The sequence below is a fragment of the Pinus tabuliformis genome, chromosome 8, assembly GCF_031772625.1.
Source record: "Pinus tabuliformis cultivar Carrire ecotype Pingquan chromosome 8, CPIR1, whole genome shotgun sequence".
Lineage (NCBI taxonomy): Eukaryota > Viridiplantae > Streptophyta > Pinopsida > Pinales > Pinaceae > Pinus > Pinus tabuliformis.
The window spans coordinates 1867744332-1867757997 of NC_142294.1; the positions used below are offsets into that span (position 1 = coordinate 1867744332).

The 13666-nt window shown below is 35.0% G+C and overlaps 1 pseudogene across 1 annotated transcript; it reads left to right on the forward strand.

The window, feature by feature from the left end:
- Window positions 1–6052: 6052 nt before the first annotated feature.
- On the forward strand, window positions 6053–6568 carry LOC149243786 (T-complex protein 1 subunit epsilon pseudogene; annotated as a pseudogene). The gene is made up of 2 exons (XR_016246040.1): window positions 6053–6175; window positions 6345–6568. The product of XR_016246040.1 is annotated as a T-complex protein 1 subunit epsilon pseudogene (transcript).
- The last annotated feature ends 7098 nt before the right edge of the window (window positions 6569–13666 follow it).

Below are 13666 nucleotides of genomic sequence, written 5' to 3' on the forward strand. Positions count from 1 at the left end.
TGGGAATTCCGAGTAGGAGATCATGTTTACATTAGAGTACGTGATAAGAAAATCACCTTGCAATGGTCTAAATGTGCTAAATTAGAACCCCAATTCTGCGGGCACTACAACAAAACCAGCGATTAGCGTCCCTTTTTACTTCTTTTTTTGCATCTAGAGCCCATTTTTGGTGCTATTTGCATCCATTTATTAAATATGGTGCAAAACTTGACACAAAATTTGCATCAAGTTTTGCACCAAATCTTACACCAAGTTTAGCACCAGGTATTGCAATAGGTTTTGCACCACTTTTTGCACCAAATTTTATGCCAAGTTTTGTGTCATCCTTTACACCAGGTTTTGTTCCAGGTTTCGCATCAAGTTTGGCACCTAATTTTGTTTGACATACTTTTGCATCCACTTTTTGCACCTACACTTGCATCAACTTTTGCATCGACTTTTGCATCATTTTTAAAATCATTTTTTGCATCCATTTTTTCATCCATTTGTGCATCCCTTTTGCGCCAAGTTTTACATCGAGTTTTGTGTCTAGTTTTGCATATAATTTTGCATCTACTTTTGTTGCATCCACTTTTCCATCTTGTTTGGCATCCATATTTACATCCTCTTTTGCATCTATTATTGTACCCACTATTGCATCTAATATTTTTGTGCCACAATTAGCGCCTAGTTTGGCACCTCCTTTTGCACCCACTTTTGATTATAATTTTGCATCCATGTTTGCATCCTCATTTGCGTCTAGGTTTTCATCAACTACTACATCTATTTTTGCATCCCTTTTTGTATCCGATTTTGGACCAGGATTTGCATCGGGTTTTGTGTCTCGTTTTGCATCTACTTTTGCATCGACTTCTATTGCATCCACTTTTGCACACAATTTTGCATCCACTGTTGCACCCATTTTAAATTTCACTTTTTGCATCCCTTTTTACATCTTCATTTGCATCATACTTTGATTCTTTTTTTGCATCTATCATTACATCCACTTTTGTTATGCCACAATTTGCACCATGTTTTGCACTCACTGTTGTATCCACGTTTGCTTCCAATTTTGCATCCATGTTCACATCCTCTTTTGCATCAAATATTGCATCTATTTTTGCATCCACTTTTGTGTCATGTTTATGCATTGGGTTTTGCATCTCGTTTTGCATCTACTTTTGCATCCACTTTTGTGTCATGTTTATGCATTGGGTTTTGCATCTCGTTTTGCATCTACTTTTGCATCTACTTACATTGTATCCATTTTTTGCATCCAATTTTGTTTGGCCTGTTGCATCAATGTTTGCTTCCACTTTTACATCCATTTTTGCATCTTATTTTGCATATTTTTTGTCTATTGTTACATCCACTTTTGTTGCACCATATCTTGCGCCTACCATTGCAACCACATTTGCTTCCACGTTTGCATCCACTTTTGTTTCATCCATTTTTGCATCTGCTTTTGTGTCCGTTGTTGCATCCACATTTGTTTCACCACAATTTGTGCCAAGTTTTACACCTACCATTGGACCCATGTTTGCTTCCACTTTTGCCTTCATGTTTGCATCCAAGTTTGCATTGACAACTGCATCTACTTTTGCATCCACTTTTGTGTCAGGTTTTTCATGTTGTTGTGCATCTACTTATGTTGTATCCACTTTTCATCCAATTTTACTTCTATTGTTGCCCCCATTTCTATGTTCGCTTTTGCATCCCTTTTCCAACACTCATCATATTTTCTGCATTGATGATATTCCTTATGGCATTGACAATTATGAACAATTGATGACAATGTCAATAATATTAACAATGATGAAAATGAAGATGATGACGATGACATGAATTGTGATTATGATGATAAAGACGATAGTGGTTACAATGACAATGATGATGATGGAAATGATTATGATGATGACGATGCTAATGACGTTGGCGAATCTTCCCAATTTTAGATGTTGTCATTGCCATAATCATAAGCATTATCTTTGGTTTCATCATCATCATTTTCATCTAGGTCATCATCAAAAACTATAATGGCATGAATGATGATGATGATTACAACAATGTCGATAGAAATTACATTAATGATGATGATGGGGATGATAAAAATGACAATGATGATGATAATGGTGGTGATGATGATCATCATCGATCATCTCTCAAAAATAGAGTTGTTATTTCTCTTACGTATATCAATGTGTCCTAAACAACCCTTTTCTAGCACTGATCACATTTTTTGGGTTGATGATATTTCTTACAACATCTACAATTATGAACAATTGCAAACAATGTCCATAATGATGATGATGATGGCATGAATGGTGATTATGATGATAATGTAATGATGGCAATAACAATGACAAGGATGTGATGATGATGACAATGATTATGATAATGAGAATGACCTTACAATCTTATGGATTCGTGAACAATTACTAGTTTCAATACCATCTTCTGGATACGTATTACTATCATACTTTTTATATTTTCTGTCTCTCTTGAGGTATCTTACTATAATGGTGTTGTCAACACTAGAAAGATATCGTGTTGTAATGGTGGTTCTAATGTTAGAACTAGAAAATTTTTTGTTAAATTTTGGTTAAAAAAAACCGATTTATGCAATTATTTTGACAATCTATGCAAAAAAGTAAATAACATCCAATTATTTTGACTGTAGTCCCATTGATTATCATGAATTTTACGAGTCTTGTTGTAATGGCAGTATTAGCACTATAAAAATATCTTGTTGTAATGGTGATGTTAGTATTAGCACCAAAAAAATCACTAAATTTTGGTAAAAAAAAGTTTATCATTTATTTATTTTTAATTTGGGAAATTTTTGTTTTTATATTTTTTGTTTTTAATTCTATTTTTATGCAGTTTTTTTTGGTTGAATTTTGGTAATAACTAGTTTTTGGTCTAATCATATGTATTAACCATGTTCTTTATGCTACAAGTCTAATTGTTGGGACAAAATTTCTCTTTCAAATAAGTTGCAAAAAGCATATAAATGGAAGAATAGCGATGACAACTATTTTCATTGTCCAACTATTCAGTATATCATGTATGAAAATATTCAACATTTTTATAAACAATGGATTAGAGGTGAGTCTGTAATTGTACATAATGTTCGGATGATACATAAAAACAAAGTTTGTTTCATTGATGTGGTTAGGATCTACTTTGGATACGAAACCCTAGGTTTGGAAGTATGCAAATAATGAATTTGGTTTAACTTTGATAACAAATGAAATTTTATTTATTTTTCCTCGTAAAACCAAGGAAGATATGGCAATAATTCTCGTTAGAAAACTACTTCTTGTTGAAGGTTTATAATTGGTTGCAAAAGTTCAACAACTGGGTATAGAAGTTTTTAGTTGCTATTAGGGAAACAATGTGATTATAGGTTTTAGCAGACATAGATCATTCTTGGTATTTGATTCACTTTGAGAATATAAGTACACCAAAGTGGATTAGGTTATGAGTGGATTGGCAAAGCAACCCTTATTTGTTCCTTTTAGTTTTTGAGATATCTCAAGTTCAACTAGTGCTAGTAAATGGTTTCAAAGATGTTTGCTAGGGTTTTTCAACAAGGTCACTAGGTCCCAATGTAACATAGATACTTCATATTTGTTGAAAAGTAAAACCCCACATAGCACTGAATAGATCATTAATGACTACCTAGAGAACTTAGACTAAATTAATCGTGGAAGTAAAAATTACAACCAAATTAATCATGAAAGTAAGAACTACAATTGAAAAAAACACACTTGGTAATATACTAGAATTCATCCTCGCCAAATCCAAAGTTGATGAATAATATGTTAAATCTTTAATGAAACTCATGAAAAATAATAAGCATGTTATCAATATAAGAGTGCATGAACTTGCTTAATGTATATTTGTTAATTGGAGATGATGAATATCTAAATAAAGTTGATGAATAATATGTTAAATATTTGATGAAACGCATGAAAGATAATAAGCATGTTTATCCATATAGGAGTGCACAAACTTTCTTAATGTGTAGTTTACGAGAAATTTTTCCAGCGTAAATCACAAGATATATCATTTGTATAGGCGTTTCGAACCAACCAGTGTGGTTCATCGTCAGGACAAGTTGAAGAATAAGATCCAACTTTGCATGTTAAATAGTTTTAGGAGAGGGGATATTTGCACCTTAGCCTTAACAACCCTTGCCCAAGATGAATCTATTTAATGGACTAGCTTGGATATGTTAGGTCTTGGATTTCCAGAGTACCCAATCAATGCTTAACTCCCTAGTCCTAGCCAAAATTCACTCCTATTGAAGAGACAACTTGAACAATCTTGCTAATAAGATTAACAAGTTCGTTCCTTTTGATTGATTTACAACAAACCTTAATGCCTCTCTTTTCTTATCCTCCTCTTCCATTCTCCAACAAAAACTTATTAATCTTATATCATAAACACTTTATATAGGTAAGCATTGTAATCATTTTCCTCAACTCACACGGTACCTTTACACCTCAACCCATATAAGTGGACCTAAGTCCATGGCACAACCCATCACACTCTAAGATGGTTCTAATTGTCTCCTCAAAACTAGGACATAACACACCTTAAATGCCAAATGGTTAAGTCATCCCAAATTTGTGGGATTTTTTCCTTCATGGAACACATTATAGCTAGTGTTGATCAAACACAATGCACTAACACCACTAACACACACTAAAAGTCCTAGATACCCTTACGCTGTGGCACACACCCAAGCACTTCGACTGCACCTCCATAAAATGAACCTTCAACTTTGGATGTCCCAAAATAGTAATATCCTAACCCAATATGGCCTACTTGTTAGATTTGTGTAGTTCCCTCCTTATCAGATCCTTGCACCTCCTTGCACTCCATGGTAAATCTACTCTAATGGTCACCTTCCAAGTTCCAACACTTCCTTTCACATCATGACATAACCACCGATATACATTACAACAACCTTCAACTTCTTTAGTGGGTTTCACATCTATTTCACATTTCTTCTCCATCTTACAAAGTGGTAGTGCCAAGGAGAGAGTATCAAGTTGAATCAAGGATTTCTCACTTAGTACCACTACTAAGTTGCCTTCGTGCAACTTGTCAAATCCCTTAATTTTGTTTCACAACTTCTCATAGGGCTTAACTTGCTTGTGTACACTTCTAAGTGAGACTACAATCCCCCAACCTCTCCTCTGCAACCCTTGTTAGAGTCTTCTTAGACGTGCAATCATGCCTCACGCTGAATATAACACTAGCATCTCAAATGTGCATGCTCATTCCATCTTTTAATGCTTCGCTGAAACCACATTATGACACTGCTTAAAATGAAATGTTTACATCTTAAGACAATGTACCTACTTTGCTTATGACAATCTAAACTATGCAAGTGGCTAAGAGAGGACTATATTTTCCCAGGATGAAAATATAGGGTCTTACAACCCCATTCACACAATAATTTTAATATATTTCACCCGAAAAAAGATACATACCCTACTCCTTTCAAATTTATCATATAATTTTAAGAAATTAACACTTGCTATTAACTATTAAATAGACTTACTATATATTCTCCTTTGTTTGCACCCACCTTATATGTAAAAACATATAAATATTTTCAATACAACCAAATTAAAATCATATTTTTCCATTTAAAAATTATTAAATTGAAATTAAAAAAAATTACACCTAATAAACTTAAACAACAACCATAAAATTATATTATTATTATTATAAATATTTATAACCTAACCAATAACCAAAAACATTATATAGTTACTTCTTTAGTGATGTGAAAATAAAAAAAATGTATTTATTGTTTTAATAACACCTAATAAACTTAAACAACAACCATAAAATTATATTATTATAAATATTTTCCAACCTAACCAAGAACCAAAAACATTATATAGCTACTTAACTAGTGATGTGAAAATAAAAAAATGTATTTACTGTTTTTCACTATGAAATTAGCATTTTTGAAAAAGGTGAAGCTTTACATTTCTTTACAAAACCCCTCCCAACCCAAACTTCGTTTACGTTCTAGAACAAGAAGGAGGATCTATTCGCTTTTCGCAGGGCGGGAGCGAAAAGGAGATTGCAGAGATTTGCGAATTAGGGTTCACCAGTAGCAGACACTCGAACCCCACGATCGGTTCTTCAGTCCATTGACGGCGCCAAGGTATGTTCCATTTTTAACTTCAATGGATTTCCACCCGCACATTCAGTCTTCCACACAAAGAGGAGTACACGCATTTCAGGTTTCTGGTTCAAAATCCAGTGTGTTTTTAGCAGCCACTCTTGTATGTTTAGGTTTTAATCTCTATGCTGCAATCTGTTACTGTTTGCAGGGATGGCGCTGGCATTTGATGAGTACGGGAGGCCATTTATCATAATAAAGGAGCAGGAACAGAAGACCCGAATCAGAGGCTTAGATGCTCAGAAGGCCAACATTGCGGCCGCGAGGTCCGTTGCGAGAATCCTCCGCACCTCACTCGGCCCCAAGGGAATGGACAAGATGCTCCAGAGCCCCGAGGCGATGTCACCATTAGTAAGCTTCTCTTCCATTTATTGAATCTCTATTTCTGGGTCGGTAAAACCCCTTAAAAATCTAAAAATCTGAAACTAAGTAGAATTTATTTTAAAAAACTTATGATTCGTAAGTAGCAGTTACTTTAAAAAATTTATAGGTTTTCCGAAAGGAGTGAAATAAGCAAATACTCTGTGATCTGCTTACTCTTCCTCACAAACTGTGAGGCCCGCAGAGCTAGATGCTCTATATACGACGCTAACTGCCTACGAAAGCTCCCGAATGGGTGAATGCGTTGAGATGTCACTAACATTGAGAGATAGACACTTTCCAGGGATCTACTTGGCGTAGAGGTACTTTTGGCGGGCTTTTCACTAACCAAGAAACTTCGTTTACAAATTATTTTGCTCAAAATAACACCAATTGCTCGACAGCAGAAGGTTCATAAAGAAATGGAAATAATAATTTTAAGAAGAATTTCGGAATAAAGAAATAAATTATATAAATGTCCACAAATGATGAAAGGACATTAGGTTAATGGGACTAAAACTATATATTGATGCTGGAGTTCTTAAAGGTATTCGTTGAAAAGGAGAGACTACAAATAAGATTTCAGATTTAACAGAATGACGAATGATAAAATAAAAAAGGGGTGATTATCTCAATTGTTTGTAGCCAATGTTGTTGAGCATCTAGCTGGTTCTGGTTACGTGTTAGTAGGTAACCAGTTTAAATCCCCTAGATTTAGGTGCACTAGTCTATGTCAACAGTTTTACGAAGAATGCCATTCACAAATATGGAGAAGCATCTCTTGGATTTCCTTATAAGATTTTCAAGGGTTATAATAACAGATAAACCTGATACAATGAAGACGAGCATCTGGCTGGTTCTGGTTACGTGTTAGTAGGTAACCAGTTTAAATCCCCTGGATTTAGGTGCACTAGTCTATGTCAACAGTTTTACGAAGAATGTCATTCACAAATATGGAGAAGCATCTCTTGGATTTCCTTATCAGATTTTCAAGGGTTATAATAACAGATAAACCTGATACAATGAAGACGAGACTAATAGCAGAAGCCTAGAAAATAAATAAGTCCTAATTTATCTAAGCGTCAAAGGAGAGGTATGAAGGGCCATAAACTAGGCTGGATTCTATCCTAGCAAACTTTATTGAAGCTCATCAGACTGCAAATTTTGACGGGTTACGTGTGGAAGGGAGAACACTGGTGATGGGTGTCTGTCTAGTGTCTACAAGATATAAGCTGAGAATTATAGCTTTTGTAAGATAGCATACCTAGATGGCCTTGTGGATTATTTGGATGATCTCAACTGTGCTTGGTAAGGGTGCTTCTGAATCACTGATCGTCTGTTATTTTTGCTCATGACTGGTGCATCTACCGGGTCATCAATGCTTCATCCAGCTGAAAAAATGATGCAATCAATCTAGTGGATCTGGGTCTGGAGGACTCATGCATGTCCTGCTCTTAGAGTATTTGGTTCGCTTTACTTTGTTCTTGAATAATGAACTCTGCTTTCACTGTTGTGGGGAGATTCCGGTCTTAATGGATTTTTTGTTGTCATTTGTAGTGGAGATAGTGGATAAAAGCCATGCACTGCAACAATGCTCCCAGCCAGATAATTTCATTAAATTTTGGAATCTAATAAGAAAAATCGAAATCGAGTAATAGTTTGTGTGGGAAGCAAAGAAAGTGAGAAAAAAAATCTCTTAACTTTGAGCTTCATTTGTGTGTACTTTGTATAACAGCTACTTGGTTAACTTAGTAGGTCAGTCTTTATTATCTAAAATATGCATATTGAAGATTGGATATCACGGCAGTTTCTCCCTCTCATCGCCATTGTCAACATGGTCGTCAGTGAGCATCTCTACATGAACAGAGGATCTATTTGTCTTTTTAATGTTAACAAATTTATAGTTAATTATATACTAAATATTTTGATGTACATGTACATGAGGACTGATTGGCGCCGTGAGAAAATCCAGGCAAGGGTAGGGGGTTCAAGAATTTTAAGGAAGGTTGCCTCTTGTTCATAATTGTTGTGACAATTTTTCTGATTACTGGAGGTTCAAGAATTTCAAGGAAGGTTGCCTATTGTTCATAATTGTTGTGACAATTTATCTGATTACCTTGACCTCCCTGATTTCAGCATACGTGTAACTAGGAATGGCTATAAACCATAGTAGCAAAATTTGAATATGAATATGTATTCAAATACAACTCAGTATGGACAATACCTAATAAAGAAATGCAGCATGGTTCCAATATGGAAATCTATATTTCTTAGTATGAAAATAAGCGTTTTGTTCCATATTTTAGAAGAATTTCATCCTCAAAACACACAAAAACCAGAAAAAGCAATTTATTCTTTGAAAATTTTGCAATGTAGTTTATTTTTAAGTGTTTTCTTACTGTTATTTTTATTTTTTTGAGGTTTTTGCTCTGTTTTTTTGGGGCTTATATGTTGATGGGTATCAAAGACATTATAAGGTAAGTGAACTGTTCTGTATCTGCATTGCAGTGAAAACATACTAAATTTTGTATTGTTGCCCTATTTCCATATAATAAAGAGCAATATGACCAAATCTTGCTACTATGCTATAAACTAGATTTCCAGCATTGAAATCCCCTTGTATATTCAGCCATGGGTCCTGTGGGCCATCTCGACTCCCTCCATGATAGTCCTTAGAACATATTCAGGTTTGTATTTGTTCAATAGAAATGTAGGGAAACAAATATTCCTTTCAAAGGTGTAAGACTATGTCACCAAGCAATATCTAATGTGCCTAAACATGGTTCTATCAACCCTATGGTTGTCTTGTGGTATTTTTTCTTGCTTCTCTGTTCTACACTACTTGGACACTCCATAACATTTTTCTACATTTTAATCATGCTAATTATAGAATGATTGTTAATTTTAGATAACAATGGTATGTTCTTATGCTTTAGAGCAATTTACGTCAATTTTCCTTATTAGCCCAATATAAATTTCCAGATTAGCAATCACATAAATATTGAGAGTATTTGCAGATAGAACATAAACAATAAGAATAAGACAAGTCAAGACAAGAGGGCACAATATTTGGCGGATGCTAGAGAAAAACCCCAATGTGGGGAAAACCCTTTGATCAAATCTTCTTATTATTCTTCAAAAGTTCAGCACACAGAGAGAGAGAGAGAGTACATCATACAAAATTACTTGCCCAATCACTGTCAAAACAGTCCAGCCAAACAACAGTTAACAAGATGTTGTAACTAGAAAGTTAATGCTAGTCAAACCAACAAAAATCTCCTCCAAATGAGCTCAGCCAAATCCAGTCAATTCGGCCTCATAATAAGATCTTCATCTTCCAAATTTAGTTGAGATTTAATTTCTACACATCTCAGCTTCGTAGCTTCATTGAACAACAATAGCAAAGCTGCTTGGTATGTTGTTACTGCCAAATCTATTACCGATGGCTCTTGGCTCTACACAGTTCATATGGCTCACGATGTATAAGACTTTGTTCCTCTGCATTATGTATAACATTAACACACAGGTCGACTGACACGTTCCTCTACAAAAAAGTCAGTTTGACTGAATGGCATCAATCTGCATTGCTTCTCTGCGACATATTTTGGCATTGATGCATAGTTAATATGGAATCGATACTCCATATATATGTAATCTAACCAATAGCGTCAAAATGGCATCATCTTATATGACCATGGAAATAACTCCTAATGAAGATTGTAATCTTACAGAGACCAGCATAAATAAACATGTTGAGTTTAAGATACATAAGGCACCGTTGAGTATTTTTTAAGTGACAAGACACCATTGTTGAGAATTCGATGTTTATATGTAATCTAACCAATATCATCAAATGGCATCATCTTATATGACCATGGAAAGAACCCTTAATGAAGACTGTAATCTTACAGAGACCAGCATAAATAAACTTGTTGAATTTAAGATCCACAAGGCACTGTTGAGTTATTTTTTTTAAGTTACAAGACACCATTGTTGACAATTCGTTGTTTAGATTCAAGTCTAGGGCATATAGTTGGCATAGTAAGAAAAGATATGTTGCTCCCTCAGAACTCACTGATACTTCTCACTGGCACTAGCTAGTAAGGTGACTATCAAGAAGTGAAAGGAACAAATCTCTATGATACCAAAGATCATCTGACTTCACTTCTAAGGAATGTCAGACTTTTGTTGTGTCTTCAATCTCCATAATAAGTCCAGGAGTATCCACCAATCTTCATTCTCTGAAGCATTGATCTATCTCATTGGTATAATTTCCTTTGCCTATCTTCAATATCATAATCAAGGAAGAGCATATGCATGGGCAGATTGTTCTGGCAGTCAGTGATATTGTTGACATCCACTGTCAATACTATTAGCATTTCAAAATCAAAACTATCTTCTACACTTGGGGTTTCAGACGAAGCAGGGTTTCAAATCATAACCAGTCTGAAAAACCATTGGAGTTGGGGGCTCTTTGACTAGGTTCTGAAAGTGCATGCTATTTGTAAGATTGGTGTAATGAAAGGAAGGGTAAAGAGGGTATAGCCAAAGTAATTGATAGGTTTCTGGTGGACACCAAAATTAGGCTATACCTACCTTCAGTGACAATGGAATTCACAACCACCAAACCCAAATTTTATATTTTTTAGGCACTAGCTGGAGTAGTGGATAAAACCACCACTCCTTTAGATCCAAATAATTTTAACTTCTATATCGATCCATCGCCACTTTATGTTATTTCCTTGTAGACGAAGGGATGGAACTCCCTGTCTGAAACATAAAACAAAATTTAAGGAACAGTAGCATGAGTCGAGCAATTTTCTCTCCTCTGATGAGTTGTGGCACAAAAACCATGCATTATCTAAGTCCCTCGTCTTTAAGGTAGAATTGGGTGACTGATTAGCTGACCTGGAAAATTCTTCATCCTCTATTGCAAAACAGAGTATTTCTATGTTAGTCAGTCGAACTCACATGGAAAATCCAATCTGTGATATGTTTTATTTCTCTAAAATAAAACAAAATTAACCATATGTTGCATTACAGATTTGTTTTCGACTTGCATCTCAATCAGCGATATTAGGCTATATATCTCAATAAATTACTGTTTTCATTGTCACGTTCCAGGTACTCCTTTGAGATCAAGTCCTGAATTCTGGATTTTATTGCTTTAAGTTCGGGCTTGAATGTGCTTTGGAACTGTTCAACACACTCACTCAATAGTTGTTGTTGAGGTAAGATTTTTCTAGCCTTCATGATGAGAACTATTGTTGAATCTATTCAGAAATGTTTGTCTTCTTTTACATTTTCAATCACTCTATTCCTCTCATTTGCATTCATATCTGTAAGTGGAATCTTAATATTTTTCAACTTGTGCAAAAAGGGAGGATTGAATTCAAAATTATCACTTGTAGATATTGTTGCAGTGCTAGGTTCCTTTAGAAGAATCTCGATCTTGCCACATGAAACTAAATACAGAAGTTGAATAAGATCTTCATCTTCCAAATTTAGTTGAGATTTAATTTCTACACAACTCATCTTCGTAGCTTCATTGAACAGCAGTAGCAGAGCTGCTTGGTATGTTGTTACTGCCAATTCTATTACCGATGGCTCTTGGCTCTACATAGTTCATATGGCTCACGATGTATAAGACTTTGTTCCTCTGCATTATGTATAACATTAACACATAGGTCGACTGGCACATTCTTATACAACAAATTCAGTTTGAATGAATGGCATCAATCTACATTGCTTCTCTGCGACATATTTTGGCACTGATGCATAGTTAATATGGAACCGATACTCCATATATATGTAATCTAACCAATAGCATCAAATGGCGTCATCCTATATGACCATGGAAATAACTCCTAATGAAGACTGTAATCTTACAGAGACTAGCATAAATAAACATGTTGAGTTTAAGATCCATAAGGCACCGTTGAGTATTTTTTAAGTGATAAGACACCATTGTTGAGAATTCGATGTTTATATGTAATCTAACCAATAGCATCAAATGGCATCATCTTATATGACCATGGAAAGAACTCCTAATGAAGACTGTAATCTTACAGAGATCAACATAAATAAACTTATTGAATTTAAGATACACAAGGCACTGTTGAGTTTTTTTTTTAAGTGACAAGACACCATTGTTGACAATTCGTTGTTTAGATTCAAGTCTAGGGCATATAGTTGGAATAGTAAGAAAATATATGTTGCTCCCTTAGAACTCACTGATACTTCTCACTGGCACTAGCTAGTAAGGTGCCTATGAAGAAGTGAAAGGAACAAATATCGATGATACCAAAGATCATCTAACTTCACTTCTAAGGAATGTCAGACTTTTACTGTGTCTTCAATCTCCATAACAAGTCCAGGAGTATCCACCGATCTTCATTCTCTGAAGCATTGATCTATCTCATTGGTATTACCTCCTTTGCCTATCTTCAATATCATAATCAAGGAAGAGTGTATGCATGGGCAGATTGTTCTGGCAGTCAGTGATATTGTTGACATCCACTGTCTGTACTATTAGCATTTCAAAATTAAAACTATCTTCTACAGTTGGGGTTTCAAATCATAACCCTGCAAAAAGTTTTGAATAACAGTAAGAAGATCTTCATCAAGTTTGAGCTTTATCTAGTAACGGGGCTGCTCCATTTCAGTAGTATGAATGACTTGTTTCAAGTATGGTAGTAAGGATGACCAGGAAGAACAATCTGTACAGAATGGAGCTGAAGAGACACAAGAATTCAAAGTTGGAGAAAAGATACAACTTGTGAAAGTAGACACAGTGGCTAGCAACCAGGAACCTTCTAACATGGGTGCTCCATTGAAGATGCCTATGCTTACAGAAGGCCTTGATATGTCTTCTTGCTTGAATTCTTTGTTTGGTACTGGAATTTAGTGATCCATTAGATAAGCCAAATCTTATGGAGAGTAATGATGCATTATTTTGTTCAGGTATTGATGATTCTCTTCCAGAAAATATCTCAGAGATTTAATTTAATTTCTACACAGCTCATCTTCAATCTCCAATTCTATTACCGATGGCTCTTGGCTCTACACAGTTCATATGGCTCACGATGTATAAGACTTTGTTTCTCTGCAATA